General features: G+C 46.5%; 1 long non-coding RNA gene across 4 annotated transcripts in view; it reads left to right on the top strand.

Moving 5' to 3' along the window:
• The window catches only part of LOC116452411, a 92,158-nt gene that overhangs the window by 6,606 nt on the left and 68,135 nt on the right, over positions 1-17,417 (top strand). For all 4 annotated transcript variants that reach the window (XR_004243491.1, XR_004243490.1, XR_004243488.1 and 1 more), the window contains exon 4: positions 2,766-2,911. This is a non-coding gene — a long non-coding RNA (uncharacterized LOC116452411). The remainder of the gene's footprint in view (positions 1-2,765; positions 2,912-17,417) is intronic.

Here is a 17,417-nt window from a genome sequence, read left to right as displayed (position 1 = left end):
CTGTGCAGCTCTCACTGAGCCTTCCTCTCCATCGCTGATGAGGGCTGGAGATCTTCATCAAGTATTTTCCATACTACTTTGGTTTTTCCAACTTTTCCTGAAATGTGTGCGTGCTGTAATAACGATGATCAAATCAGTGTTAAATTATGTGCCACATTTTTGGCCAGCACCAAAATTAAGAATACTTTATCAGCCATTATGAAAGCCATATTTGGAGAATAGAGCAACAGTAGCTCCAGTCAGCTTCCTCTTACCATTAGGGTAATTACTTGATGTCATTTTGGATATGATGGAATTGGTAGATACCTTAGAAAATTCCAGTATGTGCCTGTCTGCATCTTCCAGGGCCTAACACCTTCTCAATGCTCACTGTGTGTAACAAAGTCACTTCTGAACTGGAATTTATACTTCTGCATAAATTAGGGATGCTGGAAATGTTTACCTTGTGGGTGACTGGCAGGTTTACACTGTGGGTTCATGAAAGTATGCAGGACATTCTTCATTCTGAGATTTTTTACCTCATCAAGGCATGATGTCACATCAGGGTTGGAAAATCCAGATAAAAATAACCCCCAAGTGGGAAATACCGCAATGCTTGATCCATTCTGAGGTGAGTTGCAGTTTCCCCAGTTCTTTTCAGCATTATTCTCTTTGTAGCTTTTAAACTCTATGAAAAACAGCAAAGAAAGGATAAGCCAATTATTAAACAGAAGGAGTTAATTATGTTTTCTTGTCATTCTCTTTTATATTTGTGAACTTAAGGCCTTGAAGCAAACTTTCTGTCACCAGTTACGAGTCAGTCCCAGTGCTCAGGATGGGGTTTCCGTCCAGAAGGAGTTTTCCTTGCACTCTTTTTCACAATCCATCCCATCCCTGCTGGGCTCACAGGGGTTACTGCTCGTGGCTGCTGCCCAGGACTAAGCGAGGCACTGGATGCTGGTCCCAGGCTGCTCATCAGCTCCTCCCTGATGGTAATTCTCTATGCCCAGGGGTTCTGATACTTAATTCTGCTTTCTATTAATGTTTCTTGTCCTTTGACCTGTGACAGAGGGAGCAAAGTTAAGTGCAGGGTAATTTCTTCCTGCCGTACATGGGCATACATGGAAAATTTGGGATGCTTTATTATCCAGCTGCAGCTGGTGTTTTCTTGGTTTGCTCTGGGTTCCTGGCATGTTTTATAGCAGTGTCTGGAAAATCAATTTTTCTTCTCCCAGCTACAAAGCAGTACATGTGTTCTTAAACAAAACCCTGTCATTCTGACCAACAACTTTAGTTTTTCTTCCCTGGTGTTGTCATGAAATCTACTTCACTCCCATATATTTGCTCTTTAATTTTAGTGTTGCTTTTAGTGATCTTACTTAGTTTAAGGATGCTGTCAAACAGCAGATTATACAAAAGGGCTGCATGTGTATCTAGTGTTTCTCTAAAAGGGGTTGTTTTATTTTAATTATGCTTTCTAAGCTGTAAAACTTCACTGGTTTCTTTCTTCCCTCTTTCTTGTTTACTACATATCTTCTTGTTTAAGGGAGATAGATGGGTTAGTGGTGAGAGTCACAGTTTAACTGCTCCTCAGATGGGGATTTGTGGGAGAAAAAAGACAAAAAATGTAGTATTGCTGCTTTCATTTGCTGCCAGGCGTGCCCCTGTGGATCCAGATGTGCAGCTCTCTGTCCCCATGGCAGGGATGTGGCATTGTGGCTGTGAGAGGATCTGGGGCAGCCCAGAGTTGTCTCCATTAGCAGTGGATGTTAATAAGGATTGTCTGGGAGAATGGAGGGTTTGTGTGGTTGGTTATCATTGGCACAAGCCTGGATTCCTTTGAAGATCCAGCTCCCACTGGTCCCACTGGGGCTGTGGATTCAGAAGGAGAAAAGAAGCCCAGGATCAGGGAGTGTGGCTGCTCCCCCTCTGGGCTTCCAGCTCTGCTTTCCTGGGAATGCTGAAAAACGTATTCTGTAACAACATTTTGGTGACTCCACAGCATTGCTGCTGTTTACAGAGGGTCGGGAAACAAAAGCAAAGAGTTTTAAATGTTCAATATCTCCCCTGGACATCACCTTCCCTACAGGCAGCAGAGTCCCAGTGCCTGATGAGAGGGGGGAGCTGTGCTGGGAGCTGCTGGAAAGAAACGGGGCTGGGTGTTCACATCCTCACAGGACAGCCCTGGGAAATACCGGGTATAAAAATGTTCCTCATCCGAAGGAAACGGGCGAGGATAACCCACCCCAATCCAAAGCATGTCCAGCTGATTTAAGCAGGAATTTGAAAAGGTATTTTTGTAATAGGAGTCTCTTAGATTTTTCTTTAGACCTTTAAGACAACCTTGGGAAACAAATTCTGGAAGACAGCAGGATATTGCTCCATGGACTCCCAGCAGCAGGGCTGTGCCACTGCTGGCTCAACAGTTCTCAGATTATTTTGGGGGCTAGTTAAAGATATTCCTGTTTAAAAGGGCTTGAAGTTGTTTTGCTTCTCAGAGGAATATGTTGATTTCTCTTTAAAAATCAGCTTTTTACTTCTGCATTTACAGGTCACACCTGTAGCTGTGTAGGGGTAATTAACCCTCATTTCTGAACAGCTGAAAGCAATATCTTTTGTGTGTGGGGGGGGGGGGGGGGGGGGGGGACATGTGTTCTTCCTGCTTCCCTGTGCTTTCTTTCCCAGAAAGACTCACAGTGCTGCTTTCTTCCATGCCATGTGTTGGTCTCACTTTACCAGTTTTTTATTTTATATTTTTTTAAACTCCCCTAACACTTAAAATTCAGGCCAAGCCTTGGAACTCTGGAATGTCTGGGATGGAGCACGCACAGCCATCAATTTTCAGTTCCTCACATAAGAAGAGACTGAGTAGACCGGACTTGAACAAGCTGCTCCTGAGTCTGGGAGATTAAGCGAGGACATCATGGTGCAGGTAAGGGTGTTATAAAGGGGGTTTAAAATTCAAGTCTGAACTGCTGCTTTTTCTTGCACTACCAAACTCTCTCCTTTTGCACAACCTTGGTCCCTCAGGCCTGAGGATTGAGAGAGACTTTGCAGGGCTGTTGCTGGTACAAAGGAAGCACTTATCTGGTCCAGCTGCTGTGTGGGGAGTGTGGCAATGTGGGAGTGGAGGCTCTGCTGCAGAAAAGCTGCACTTGGTCAGTGGTTTCCTTGTGAAGCTCTGCTGCTTTATCCCTGTGCAAACACGTGGGACAGGTACAGCAGCAATGTTTCTGCAGCTGGGACCTGGTTCCAGCAGAGTTAATGTTTTTCTTGGCTTTAGCGGAGGCAGAAACCCTCCACAAATCCCTCTGGTGCAGAAGGCAGAGCCATTGTTGATGATAACAGAGCTTTTAACTCCCTTTCTCTGTGCAGACCTCGGTCCTGCAGATAAGTGCTGTCAATAAGGGGGGTATTTGTACATAATACAATTTCTTGCTGCTTGTCTCTTTTCATAAGAGCTCTTCATCTTGTTACCAGGCAGTCAATGCTATTAGAACCAAGCATGCAACCCCAGAGAGGCTGATCTTTTCTGTCCAAACTTGTTTGACATTATACTGACATGAGAGTTTTCGTGATTTGAGATTTATTTATAGCTATTGTGATGGCAGCAGTATACTTGCAGCTGGGTTTAGGGGTTTGACACCCTTTGGAGCCTTTTTGACTTGGAGAAGCACCCATTCCTCAGCTGCAGACACTCACAGAGGTGAAAGGGGGAAGTTGGTAGGAACATTCCTGGTGCCAGATCAGCTCCTTGCATAGGGGAATGGTGGGTGGCTGGTGGGAGTTTGTGGAAGGGTATCGTCCATTTTTGTTTGCAAGAGAGTAAAATTGGCTTTCATTAGTGCTTTGTTTTCTCCTCTTTGTTCACATCCTGAACATCAGCTGTCCCCAGGTGTTTCCAAAGTTCCTGTGCCTGCTGGGGCAAAATCACCACAGAAAAAGGCAGCAGCAGGTCTTGGGATAATCCATTTTCCTGGAACAAACCTGTGCAGGGCATCCATGTGCTCACACAGCTGCAGGCTGGGAGGGTGAATCCATCTGGAGATCCAAGGCCTCTGATCACTGGGATAATCTGGGTGTAGGCAACAAGGCCATGGAATTTACTGGAATTAAAAGAATAAAAGGGGAGGTGGTGGAGGGGGAGGGTCTACAGTAACTCAAGAAGCCCAACTCTGAATGAGCGTTTCGTATTTGGATTCTGAGCCTGGTGGCACAGTGAGTTCAGTCCAGTCTCAGTAGTTAAGCTGATTCTGTGAGACTTCACACAAGCAGGAGGGTATTTTACAAGATAGGCTTTGTATTCAGGTCTCACAGGACTGAAAAGTCCTTAAACCTCCTTCTCTCGAGAAATTCATGTCTAGCCAAATATTTAAGAAGCAATCAGAGCTTAACAGGCATCCAATTTATTCACCATCTTAACAAAACAGGCTTGATTTTTTTTTTTTTACTGGTTTGCTTCTCAAGAGTTACAAAAATACCCAGTGGAGATTGCTAATAGGAAATATCACCTGCTTTGTTATTCTGTTTGTTCGTGCGAGTGGACTTCAGGGTAGAAGTTTTCATCTGTATTAAGAATGTAAGTATTTTCCAGCCTGCGTGCTTAAGGTTTTCCTAATAATAATTTTTAAAGAAAATGCTTACATGAGGTTTTGTTAGTGTATGAGCCTCGGAATAAGTCACAGTTTGCCACCTTCTGGTTTTGCCATTTGGAAAAGCTAATTTTGTTACAGGAATTGCTTCTGGCCACTCATGAGCAGGAGCTGCAGCAAAGGGGGGCCCTTCTGAAGCATTTCTGTGCTTTTGAGAGGCTGTTTTGTTTTTTTTTTTTTTCCTGTGTTCATTACTGCTTCTCTTTGCTTGGGGAATGGTCCTACTCAGAACCAAACTCCACTCTTTTTCTAAGGGCACCTTCTGTGTTTTTAAGTGAGCTCTGTGAGCCCCTGATTGTTGCCTAGTTAAGGAGAGCTCTAATGACCCCATCTCATTTCCTTGATTTAATGAGCAGAGTGGCAGCTCAGACGCTGCCAACTTCTGAAACACAATTCAACACTAAACCCTCCATCAGCTTGGAGTGACTCTCAAACACTGATATTATTCCAGTGTTTGATGGATGGGAAGAGGTGACCGAGCAGATAATTGGGTTGGGCTGGACCTGGGGGTCTTCTGTGGGTGCAAACATGGGGAGTTTGAGCTGTCTGTGCAAGGGATGAGAACCTGGTGCTTTGTATTTCCAGTGGGAGGAAAAAGGGTTTGTCTGCAGGGCAGTGTTCTTTCCAGCCAAACCCAGAGCATGTGAACGGCAGCACAGCTTGGATCACTACTGGCAACCCCCCAAAGAGGGGCTGGTGTAGGTGGAACCTACCTGGGGTGGAGGTTATGAAGAATTTTGAAGCATCTGGAATTTTATTTGTTTGGAATAAAGAAATCTAAAAGTAGAATCAGCCTGTCCTCAAAAGAAAGGTGGGCACAAGACCTGCCTAACACCTTCGCCTGTGACAACCAAGCGTTAGAGCAGCTGAAATCTCTGGATGGAATGTTGGATCTCAAGGGACTGAATGTGTGTTTTAACCCTGTAACTGAGAGCTGAACGAGTGAGGTAAAGGCACACATGTGACTGACCGTGCAGCCCTTGGGATCACTTTGGTTCAAGAGTTAAGCTCTGGTCATTGGTGATTAAACTTCAACAGCCAAGAGATCTCTGCTGGGAGGTGCTCCAGCACACTCAGTACTTTGCACACTCAAACTTTCACCCAAATCTTGTGGCTCACCTCTGTTGATGTTATTCATTAGCGTGACCTTGGATGCCAAGGAAATAATCCTTGGAGAAGCTAATGCTCCTGCACTATGTGATTCAAATGTAAATGTGCATTTCATAGTGATTCTGCTGCTCTCCTCTCAGTTTGGGGAGTGGATCCTTGCCCTCAGGCAGCGAGTTCAGGTATTGCCTCTTTTGAGACACAGCTGAAAAGGAGAGGGCAAAAAGGCCTTAGCTGTAATCCCAGTGGGTTTTTATTTTTGTGGGTTACTGCATGAAATAACTGAGCTTGCTAGGAAATGTTGGACGACATTGGAATGTGAGAAGCCTGTTAGTGAGGACCTTTTTTGGTCTTGTACTTCATTTCTTTTTGGCCCTTTTGACCCAAAGTCTGTCCAGTCTATGAGAAGACTATAGTGAAATGATCCCACTGCAGTTGCTGATTTACAGATTGCTCCTCTACTCATTAAAGAATCTCAAGTGTTTGAAGGACTCGTAGGAAACGGTCTCATCCAAGAGGCAGTGCCCTTGAAGACCTACTTCAGAAACAGTGACAAAAGGAGACATTTAGAGCTATGGGGCAATATGCTGATGTGAGAGGTAATTCTAGCAGGCTTGTTTTCTGTCTTTATTAGAGAGGATGTTAATGGTTCCTAAGTGCTACAGATTTAGAATGTTTTGGATTGGGCAAGACTTCGGTTCTGAGTTGCTGTAGTGCTCCAGGACTTGTACCTGGGACAGGAGTTCACTGTTCACTTGGTGCTCTTCAAGTGCAAACGAAGACTTGGACCTTGACCTAAAAAGTCCATTAAAATGATTTGTCTGCATGTTGTCCAGTTTATATTTAGCATTTCCTGGGCATGTGCAAGCAACTCCTGGCTTGAGCAGATTCCAGCCTAAGGCTTTGCAAGCAAAGAGAGGCCAGGGTGAGCAGGACCTGTATATATGAATTAGTAAAATTCACTGTAACTCACAATCTGTCAGCAGAGGAGTTTTAAGGTCACTCTCCAATTGTTGCCCAAGCCCATAAAATGCTATTTTGCAATTCTGGTGGTATTTTTTGAAGCTCAGATATTTCCTTACCATCATACCTGGTACATGGCTCCTTCAAAACCCCAGTTATGAGCTATCCCAGGTAAATTTTATTTATTTTAGGTTATTCTGTTGAGTCTTTAGTGGGAACAAGGACACCATCACTCTGCTCCTGAAAATTATTCCTTAAAGATGGTTGAATCTGGACTGTTTTGTTGTAACACCTCGGAATGAAGCACCAGAGCTGTATTGCTGCTCCTTCTGTTCGTAGCAGGTAGGAGGGGGCAGAGTGTGAAATAGGGAGGGTGTCATATTCAGTGTTATGCCATTGCATAGTTACAGAAATATGAAATAATTTAAAATACTCAAACCAGTGCTGCTGCAGGTTGGAGGATGAGCTTGAAAAACCAGATTTTATCACATACCCCAGTGTGATATTTTCATGTAGATCTCTCTAAAGAATGGAGCAGAAATGCCTCTTCTACCAGGGGCACCAGGTCCGTCTGCACCAAACCCCTATAGTGCACTGACACTTATTTCTGCCTGGATTAAGGGCAGATGCCGTGTGGCAGCACCAAGCCCTGCATCTCAACATCCCAAGCACGGGGAATGTGCTGGGAGTGTAAACCAGCACTGGAAGCACTTGTGGAAACAGGAATTGGGCAGTGCTTGAGCAGCTGCCCTTTGAGCCTGGACATGCCCCAGTTAAAGGCATTGGGGCCACCACTGGCAGGGACTTAGCAAGGGAATTTCAGTCACACTCTCTTCAGGTCTCAGCATCATGTGTGTTTTGTGGTTTTTAAGCTGGTTTTGAGTTGGAACCTAAACATAATGGCACTTGAGCAATTGTTCCTTTGCCTCCCACATAAAATGCTTCAAGCTGTTTCACCAGGTTCTGTCTGAAGGGCCTGGGAGAGGACAGAGCTGTGAAACACTGCAGATGTGCTGATAAATTTGGAGCTGATTGGTGCCTGGTGCAAGAGTCGGTTACAGCTTCTTCCCCTTCAGGTGGCATCTCTGGATGTGGGGTTTGGGTTTCTGGTGTTTGAGCCAACAATGAGATGCCCAAAGCTGCCTGGAGGAGCAAAGGCTCTTCCTAGGAGAAGGCAAGGCAGAGAGCAGCCTGCGAGGGCTGCTGGTGTAAATGAATATTAGCATCTCCTATTGGTGGGTTGGGGGTTTGGGGTGGGGGGAGCTGTGAGGGAAAACTACTTCAGGGAAGAGAAGCGAGAAACAGAAGAGTGGGAAAGAAGGGAAAGCAAAGGTCAGGAGCAGCGGCAGTCCTGAAGGTGTACCAATGGCTGCTGCTGAATGAATGGTGAGGTACTGAACAAATAGTAATTAAAATCCCAGCTACTATGTAAATGCCAGATTAGAGCTGTGATCTTTTTGCAGACTTTCCTTGGAGGTGAGTGGGAGTCTGTATGTTACCCTTGGGAATGCTTCAGCCTAAATATATGCTCAAAGCCAGGGAGATTCAGACTTCCTGGCATGAGCTGGTGTCCCTTTGACACGTCCCAGCAACACCCTGAGACCTCTGAGGTTCCACTGCTCAGTGTTTCCAGCAGGGTAATTTCACTGTTCTCCTGCAGATGAAGGTGTTTCACTGGGACTCTCTTGTACAACAGCCCTGAGCTGTCTGGATTTCTAACCTGATCCAGAACCGAGCATTTCACTTGCTCTGAGAAGTGTGGTCATGTATGGGGGAGGTGATGCCCTCACATGGACGGGGAGGATTCCACACTCCCACAACAACCGGAGTCTCCCAGGGCAGACACAGAGTGCTGTGATCACCCTTAGGCTGACAGGGGTAGAGTGCAGGGGCTGGGGGAAAAGCTATTGACAACTTATTTGCTGAACACATCTCTATAGTTCTGTTTCTATGGCAACCCTGATGTGAAATGTGTGGCTAGAAAAACATTAGTTACTATAGAAACATCTTCCTGTGAAAAGTTTACTTTGTAACACATGGTACCTAATATTGGTTTTTTTAAGTTAAACCACCCACGTGTGTGTTGGGCTCAATAAACAGGTCATTGTACTCTGGGGGACAGAGCTGCGAAGGGACAGGACCCTGCCTGTCTTCCCCTCAAACCCTCTGGTGGCCTTGTCTGCCCCCAGACTGAGCAGCAGTGAAGGCAACAGAAATTTTGCATTATGCAGGATGTGCTGGACTCTAGACATAGCTGTACCTGAAGTATTGGTTGAGATCCTTAATTTTGTGGGAAATCAGTCAATTTTGATTTTCAGTGGGTTTAATTTTTTATATTCGAAAGAAATCATAAGTACTACCCTGAGTGAGTGGGCTCCACCACTCAGGCTCTCCCTAAGGGCCAGCAGGACTTGAAAACTGGGGGAAAGTTTTGGTCAGCTTTTTTAAGGTCACGTTGTAGAAACAGCTTCTGGGAAGTGAGGCTTGAATCTGGTCCTTCATGGAACCCTTGAGGTTGGAAAAGACCTTTAAGGTGTTTTCAGTGTCACCAAGGTAACAACCATGGGTCACACCATTGCAGTTTCACTCACAGGTCTCTTCTCTTGCCAAGGTGAGGCTTCCTTGTTCAGAAATGGTGCAGGGTTTAAGGCTGTGTCAGCTGGAGAAGGTCCTTCAGCTGTTGTGGGGCTTTGCTGTGTGTATTGTGCTGGTGTGAAGCTGCTGCGGGTTCACTTTCACTTGGGAGTTAATGGAAAGGATTTCCTGTCTCCTGGGGGTTTATTTCTGCCTGATTCTGAGTGTTGCATCACCTGAGCACGTGAGAAAGCTGTAGTAATGGTTTAGCAAATAGAAAAGAACAGTTCCCCATTGTGCTCTGGTGAATCACTGAGCTTCACAAAGCATTCCCACACCTCCTCCCATGAAACAGGTTCAGCGTTGCCATAACGTCATGGTTGAGCACATCAAGCTGCAGCCATAGGAAGCTGCTGCAGCACTGTGCTCCTCCTCTGGGGAGTCTGAGGCCTCGGAGAAGGACCCAGCCCCTACAGGTTCATGGACAACAAGTAGGGTGTGAGGAAATCCATCACCTTTTCTCCCTGAATTAGCAGAATGGTGAAAAAGCTTTTTAATTTTGCTAATTGCACTTTTCAGTTCAGGCTGAAGTCTTCTAGGAAACAAGTTTGGTTCAGAAATTTCTCAACTTTTTTTCCAGTTTTGTCATCCAAATTCTAGCCTAGAGGCTTCCCTCTGGGAAGATGCTTAAGGGCCATATGTTGCTTGGCTGGAGGGGGGAGTTGTTCCTGGAACAGAGGTAGATAAAGCAGATAATGTGCATTGTTCTACAGGATGCCTAAATGTGGAGATGTCACAGGCATGAGGGGATGTGGGCTGTGTGCACAAATGGAAATGAGGTGCAAAGGGAAGGGTTCTGCAGGGCTCTGTTGCCTCCCCAGGGACCGAATGTCCCCTGGTAAATGGCCTGGATGTGCTGACTGCTCTGGAAATGTGCTGGGCTAAGACCTGGGGTTAACTCTTTATTTGCCTTGAGGTTGGAGGGACCTTGTAAACTCTGATCCTTGGCTGAACAGAATTTCCAAAGAAAAATGGATCCCTTAAATGGACCTTTGGTGTAAGGATGTATTTTTTCCATCGTGGAGCTGGGGAAGGCAGGTTGCAAAGGTGGCTTCAGAGGGCCCAGTGCTGGAAGATACAAAGGAAAGAATAAAGAAATTGAGAGATATTGTTCCAGAAATTAGTTCTTTTCAAGCAAGTGCTCCTTCTGAAGGTTGGTACCATCTCATCACTGCTGCTGCTGGGTGTCTCTGTGCACAAAGTCCCAGATTATCTGATGTGCTTGAATGAAGGGAAGAAATGACATCTCTGAGGGGTTCCAGAAGGATTGTGTTCAGGTGAGATTTAGGCCATTCTGGACTGTTATGTTTAGGAACTTGTACAAAACTTGAGTTTACATAATTCTACTGGCCTGATTCTTTTTAACTTAAATGCTGCAATTGCAAAACTCAGCGCTGTTTCTGGGTTTGTATCTCTTTCCAAGGATGTGCCAGCTCTCTTTAATCATTGAATTTCATGCTGTCTGATCACCTGCAAAGAGATCTCTTGCGAAGTCCTTTAGACTTCTGGGGCCTGGGGATGTGGAGTGGACCTGGCAGGAGCCTGGTTTGGAGCAGAGCAGAGGGGGACAAGGTCTGTGTCTCCTTGTCAGCCTGACAAGCACATTAGGCAGTCTTCCTCCGAGGGATTCAAAGTCAAAAGGATTAGATTGGCCTCCTGTTTTCTGAAGAAATCTGAAACTTGGAATAGACATGTGAACACACAAGCTGTTGTTTCTGGACTCCTATAATAGCCCTGTTCTGGGTGCTGCAGGAGTTTTCCTTCAAGCACATTTGTGTGGTGCAACTGTGGCATGGAGTGATTGGCGGGATCCATCTGCCCATCCTCCGTGTGGGGCCCAGGGGACGGGAGAAAAACAAGATCTGTTAATTTGGTGGAAGGAAAATATCATCTTCCCACTGGCTGGGGTGTGTTCCCAGCCCCAGAGCTTCACTCCTCTCCCCCACGCTGTGAGGGGGTGATGCTGCTCTGGCTGCCAGGGCTGACCCGCTGCCTCCTGCTCGGCACAGCTCCGGGGAGGTCCTCAGTGCCTGGTGGGAAAGGCCTTGCTCAGCAGTGCAGAGAGGAAAAAGGACTCTCTGCTCGCTTTGGATGCGGCTGAGCAGAGCCCTTGGGACTGTTCCCAGTGCTTGGGTGCTTCCTCGGGAGGAAGCAGCCCAGGGAGCTGTGGCTGTCAGCAAGGGGAGGCTGGACAGAAGCAAAGGGCAGCACTGGGCAGACTGCTGCCTCTGTGTGTGTCTCACAGGTGTGGGGAAAGGCCACACAGCCTCTGCTGCTGGACTGGGATGTCAGGAGGAGGCTGCAGGGTTGGGATACCTGGGCTGTGTAGCAGTCCCAAACCCCCCAGCATCCTGAGATGACCCAGGGCTGGTTCTTCACAACCCTGGTGGTTCATCACCTGCAAGGAAGCTGCAGATGAGCAGCCACCTCAATTGAGTGCCTCAGGACAGATCCCAGGGGCTTTGAGCAAGACTGAGCTGTGTTTTGATTTCCATGTTTGCTGTGCTCTGAAGAAATGAAAAATCTGTGACTGGATTTTTGCTGCCAGCCTTGATCAACCAAAGTTGTGAACACATCCTGAAGCAATGAATGAAAGCTCTGTCCAAAGGACACATCAAGAGGGGTTGTTAATAGTACTTCCTTGAGAAAGTGGCCATGAGGATGAGCAGAGCTTCCAGTACAGTAGATTTCCTACTCTTTTGCTTTCTGCTTTGGCTTTCCTCATGTCCTTGCCAGATGATGGCTGCTCTTCGTGCATAACTTGAAATGTCCTTGAGCATCTCTGGCAGTTACTCCTTCTTGACACCCCACGGAGGTAAGGGCTCGTGTAGGGAAAGATTTTGGCTGGAGCCAGTTTGACCTTGTGGATAGGCAGAAGAGATCTCGAGAGTCAGGAGTTCAGATGTTTGTGGGGCTTGTTTAAAGTTTGAGCAGTCCTGGGCATCCCACTGAAGATCCGGGGGTAAATTTCAGGGTTGCTCCATTAATGTCCATAGAGAAGGGGAAGGAGTTCTGCACTGGGAACTTAAGGACAGAATGTTCTAATTTGGGTACCATAAATTATACCCATGAATAAGCATGTCCTGGTTTTTCAGAGGTGCTGAACACTTCTAAATCTATTGACTTCAGTGGAAACTGAGATGAGCCCAGTGCATGCTTTGGATAAATCATGTTATGTAACAGAAAAATGATGATAATTTACGTTCAAGAATTTTTCATCACGGACTGAGCTCTGTTCTTTGCAGTTGGAAAGAATGAAAAGTTTGAGGAGTTATGCTGAGACTCTTAATTCACCTGCCCTGGCACCTGCACAGCATTTCTGATGTGCAGCCCCAGGACACTTGCCCCGTGCTGGCTTTTACCTGTCCCAGTGCTGGGCCATGCAGGGGATGATGCCACCCCGTGGTGCGACACCACTGGAGTGCTGAACACCTGGAGTTTTGGGAAGTTTGGGATGTAGAAACCCTTTGGCACAAGAGATCTGTGACATTTAACAGCTGTGGGAGCACTGGAGAGGGGTGTGCAGGTGGCTGCCTGTCCCAGGCCCTGCAGGGCAGGTGTGTGAGCAGGGACATGGACCAGCCCTTGGTGTGTAAATCAGGGCTGCTCCTGGGCCATCCCTCCTGTCCTGTCAGGAGGAACAAGAGATGGACTTTGCTGCCCTCCCAGCACTGCTGTTTGCTTTCAGGAAGGTTGTAGGGAACATCAAGTGCAAATTAAAAATAGCAATAAAAATGAAGTGAGGAAAGCAATCAGAACACCTAAAATCCAGCACTGTCTTTAATCATAAGTGGAAAAACATTTATATCGAGTGTTGTTTGATCACAATCTAAACACAGCCTAAACAACCCTTTGAATTTGTAAATGACATGCAATAGAGGTATTTTTAGCTCATGTTGCTCAGATCTTGAGGAGGATTTTTTGTATGTTTTAGCTTATCACATTCCTTGCATAATAAGCTCTAGTTTTGCACAGCAGTTTAATTTTTTGTGAGCCTATTCTATATGCAAATAACTTTTCTTTTGTGGTCTCCAGTGGCAAGATTATCTCTACACTGAGTGGATTGAAGGTGAAAAGAACTTTACTGGAGGGTGAGATTATAATCTCCTCCTTTACCTGGTTTGTCTTTCTCAGGCATGTTTTTATTATCAGTTTGCTCATGTTTGGTTCCCTCTGTTCGAAATGCCAATGAAAACGGCGAAACTTCTCGCATCTTTAGGGAGTGCCAGAAAGCCACAGTTTTTGTTGCATTTTCTGATTGAGATGTGTCCTTTTTACTTTTTGTTTCTCTACCTGAGTGTGCTTAGCAGGATCCATCACTTTTGTGCGAGTAGAAAATGCTCTTTAATAAAATGAATAACCTGGGCTTCTAATGCACTCTTCTGCTGATAGTGCAAGAGCAGCTGAAAAGCTCAGCCTTATCTTCAGGGCATGCCAAGATGGATTTTGTCTCCTGGCAATGGATTGAGGACTTTGGAGTGTAGATATGGGACAGCTACAGAGGACATGCACAGCTTTCCCAGGGTGGAAGGGCTGCAGGGAGGCCACAGACAGCTGGGTTTGGAGCCTTTTCCAAACAAAGTGGTGCTGAGATTTAGTTTTACAACAAAAGAGAATGAATTCTCTGCTTCAGGGACCAATGGTCCAGAGGTTTCTGTGCTGTGGGCCCAGAGGCGCATTGATGGAACTGCCTGGGGGCAGTGTGCTGGGCAGGAGACCTGCTGCTTGAGGCAGCTGGGAGGGAGCAGAAAAGCCTGGAAGAGGCTGGAAAGGCAGGAAAACTTAAAGGAAGAGAAAGGGAAAAGCAAGAACACAGGAGGAAGAGGTGGAGTTGGGTAGTGGAGCCTTTCCTCAGCAATGCTGTGCCTCAGCCAAGCTCCTCTCCTTGCTTCTCGTGGAGAGCTGGAGCTGTGGGCCAGTGCCAGTGAAACAAATCTGCCTCTGATGGACAATAGAACTGGGAGTGCCAGGGGTGAATGTGAGCCCACTGCCCTCTGTCCCAGGATCTCCAAGGATGTGCTGCCATAAGCAGAATGGGAATCCTGTGTTTTGACCAATAACTCAATTTCCCACGTGTATTTAACACCTGAAGTACAACAAACAACATTCACAGGAAGCTTGGTTCTTCCTCCCTCTTCCTCCCTGGCAATGATCAGTCCCAGCAGAGGCCTGCCGAAATCAGATGGACTGACTGCGTAATAAATTTCAGGGTTCTTGGCAATTTCAGTGAAAACGAGAGCCCCTGGAGAACTGAAGGCTTTGTTTAATTACAGAGATGGCTGGAGCTGGGCTTGGAGCTGCAGTTCAGCGCAGCTTTAGGAGCAGCACTGACTTCAGCCTGGGCTTTCTCTACCTGTGTGCTGCTGTCCATTTGACATTTGGGGATCTCTGCCATCCCCTTGATTCATGGAGTTGTCATAGGAGCTATTCCCTAAGATGTGCTCTGACTTGTTCCATGAGGCACTTTATTGTGTTATAAAGTGTTGACAGCAAAGCACAGGGATAGATTTTTAAATGTCACCAAGGTAACTGCTGGCATTCAATTACAGTTTCAGATAAAGATGAATCCCTTCTGCAAAGGGGACTGTGTGAAAGTCAAAAACTGTGCTGAGGATGGAGATGATTTGTGATACAGCAAAGAATTCTCGTGTCTCTTTGCAAGGTTAATTGTGCCCCTTCTGGTTTTTGGTAACACAAATGTAGCTCCATTCTTCAGCTGGTGTCTTGAGAGACACTTGGGATTCAGTTGTTTGGGGTTTATCCTGTTCTGCTCCCTAAATTACTCTGTCTGTGGCAGGCCCAGGGCTTATCTCGGTGATGCTCTGTAACACCAGTCTGTGCTGTAAATGGCATTTCTCTGGGCTTACATAAACATCCCAGAGACCAGAGCAGGACTTGTCTGCAAATCTCTTGAAACCTCAGATTGTCTCATTCATCTTAAGCCTGAGAAGATGAAAGTGCCAGGATTTGTGGGGATTAGGGAGAGTGGACAGCTCGAGAAAAACTTGTGCTTTGGGGAAGGCTTTTAGAGCCTGGCAAAGAGTGAAAGTGCATTTGTGTGTGGGATCTGAGGGGTCAGGAAGGGAGGAGAGAAGGGAAAGGTACGGGAAGGGTGAGAGCCTGGCAGAAAAAACACGTGGATGATTTGGCATTGGAAATGGTGTTAAAGCTGGGCTTTGTGGGGTCTCCCCTGAGGCTGTGGGCAGTCCTCTGAGGACAGGAGACCCCTTGGGGGCTGTGCAGGCTCTGAAGAAACGACCCTTAAGCCCCCTGAGGCTCTCGTAGTTTGAGGCTGTGGCTGTGGCAAGGCCTCCTCAAAGTGCCTGCGACAGGCAATGCAGCTCCTTCTTCACCAATTTGCCTCCCCCCCATTATCTCACGTCCATTGCATCTCAACATCTTCTCAGAGTGATAATCACTAAAATTTAGGCTATTATACATTCATTTTTCTCTCCCATTAAGAACAGTCTTTCCTTTCTCTATAAACTACCTTATCTTCCATTTGAGGTTTCACATTAAACGTGAAAAGAACAGAACCTGATAATGTCATCTGAGGAAAGCAATTTTATTTTAAGGTAAAGTGTTTTGTGAACAGCATCCTGATTGCCTGGCAGAGCTAAAAATAGGTGACTGGTTAAGTAGCTGATCCGCATGTGGAGACCTGGGAGTGATGCATTTTCACTGCTGCCCAGTAATTCCATGCCAAACGTTGTCCTGGTGCTGGAAAGGTGATGGAGGGGGGAGCAGAGCCTTCCTCGAGAGGTGCCCATGACAGGGTGAAGTAAAACACTTCTGTTTAAAGCAGCATAAATTAGCAGCAATTTGATTTATCAGCACAATTTCAGGTGTCAAATCTCAGATGGTTTTATAGTGATATTTGCAGTGTTTTGTGTCTGAACCAACCCACAGTGCTCTGGTGAAGGTGGAACAGCAAACCTGGGCAATAGCAGCTGATTGAGAGGCAGGAGAATCACATTTCATATCAGAGAACAGCTTTTAGCCCCTGAATGATGTTTTCTGCCCTGCTCCAGTGCAGGACGTGTCCACCTGTACCTGCTGCTCCATGTGCTGCCAGACCTGATCCCTGGGAGGAGTGGTTGGTGCTGCCAGTGTCCCAGGCTTACTGCCTGGCAAAGCCACAGAGACACAGCCCAGGCTGTGCTTCTGCCCCCAAAAAAGGCCTTAAAAATAAACGTGAAACTCCCTAAGATAAACGGGAAATGTGAGCAAACCCCGAAGATGTACAGAGCACTTGTTCTCTCTTGACAAGCAACGTGAGATCCAAACAAAGGGCTGGGATTCTGCAGGGATTTGCCATGTAAGGGGCCCAGAGGAGATGCAGCCTCCTCTGCCAGGACAGCTCTGTTTGGGTTTGGGTCTCGTAACATGGGCAGTTCTTCTCTTTGTTTTAAAGCTGTCTTCTTGAAATTTCTTTAATCATAATCCCCCTTCCATCATGAGCCTGCCTACCAGCAGAATATTTGTCCTTCTTAATGCCTCTATTTCTATCCTTCCCCCTCCATTCTCCCTCCCAGGCATACTCTTATTTGGATTTCAGCCCTTCAAGGAATGCCACACGGGGAGGGATTGCAGTCCTGGGGTGTCTCCATCACTGCATAATTCCCCTGGAAAAAAATGGAATGGCTGAAGAATTTTTGCTGTTTTCTTCTTAGAAGATTAAGTGGGTCAGGTTCTCGAGAGCCTTTGCTCTTTGGGGAGGATTCTCTTTCCCTGGGAACGCGGCACAAGGAGAACTGTTTTGGGAAGGGGTTCTGGGACATACCTGTGTGGATGCAGCTCTTGCCTGGTACAAACCCCAGTGCCTGCAGAGCCTTAGGCAGCCATGCACAGAGCAATTCCCTCATTCTGCCTCATTGTTGGGGGAAATGAACTCTGTGTGTGCTGTTTGCAAGACAATTTAATGCAGTTTTAAGACAGGAATCCCACGTTCCCAAGCAAACGGCTGTAAATGGCAAAGACCAGCTGGACTCCTGTGGATTGTGCTGAGCTCCATCCTCAGTGAAAGGAGAGGCAGTGAAGTTTTATTTGTGACCCCAGGGAGGAGTGGCTCAGTCACCAGCA

The sequence above is a fragment of the Corvus moneduloides genome, chromosome 17 (genome assembly GCF_009650955.1).
Source record: "Corvus moneduloides isolate bCorMon1 chromosome 17, bCorMon1.pri, whole genome shotgun sequence".
Lineage (NCBI taxonomy): Eukaryota > Metazoa > Chordata > Aves > Passeriformes > Corvidae > Corvus > Corvus moneduloides.
Note: the sequence above shows the minus strand (reverse complement) of the source record. Positions and strands in the feature narration are given on the sequence as shown.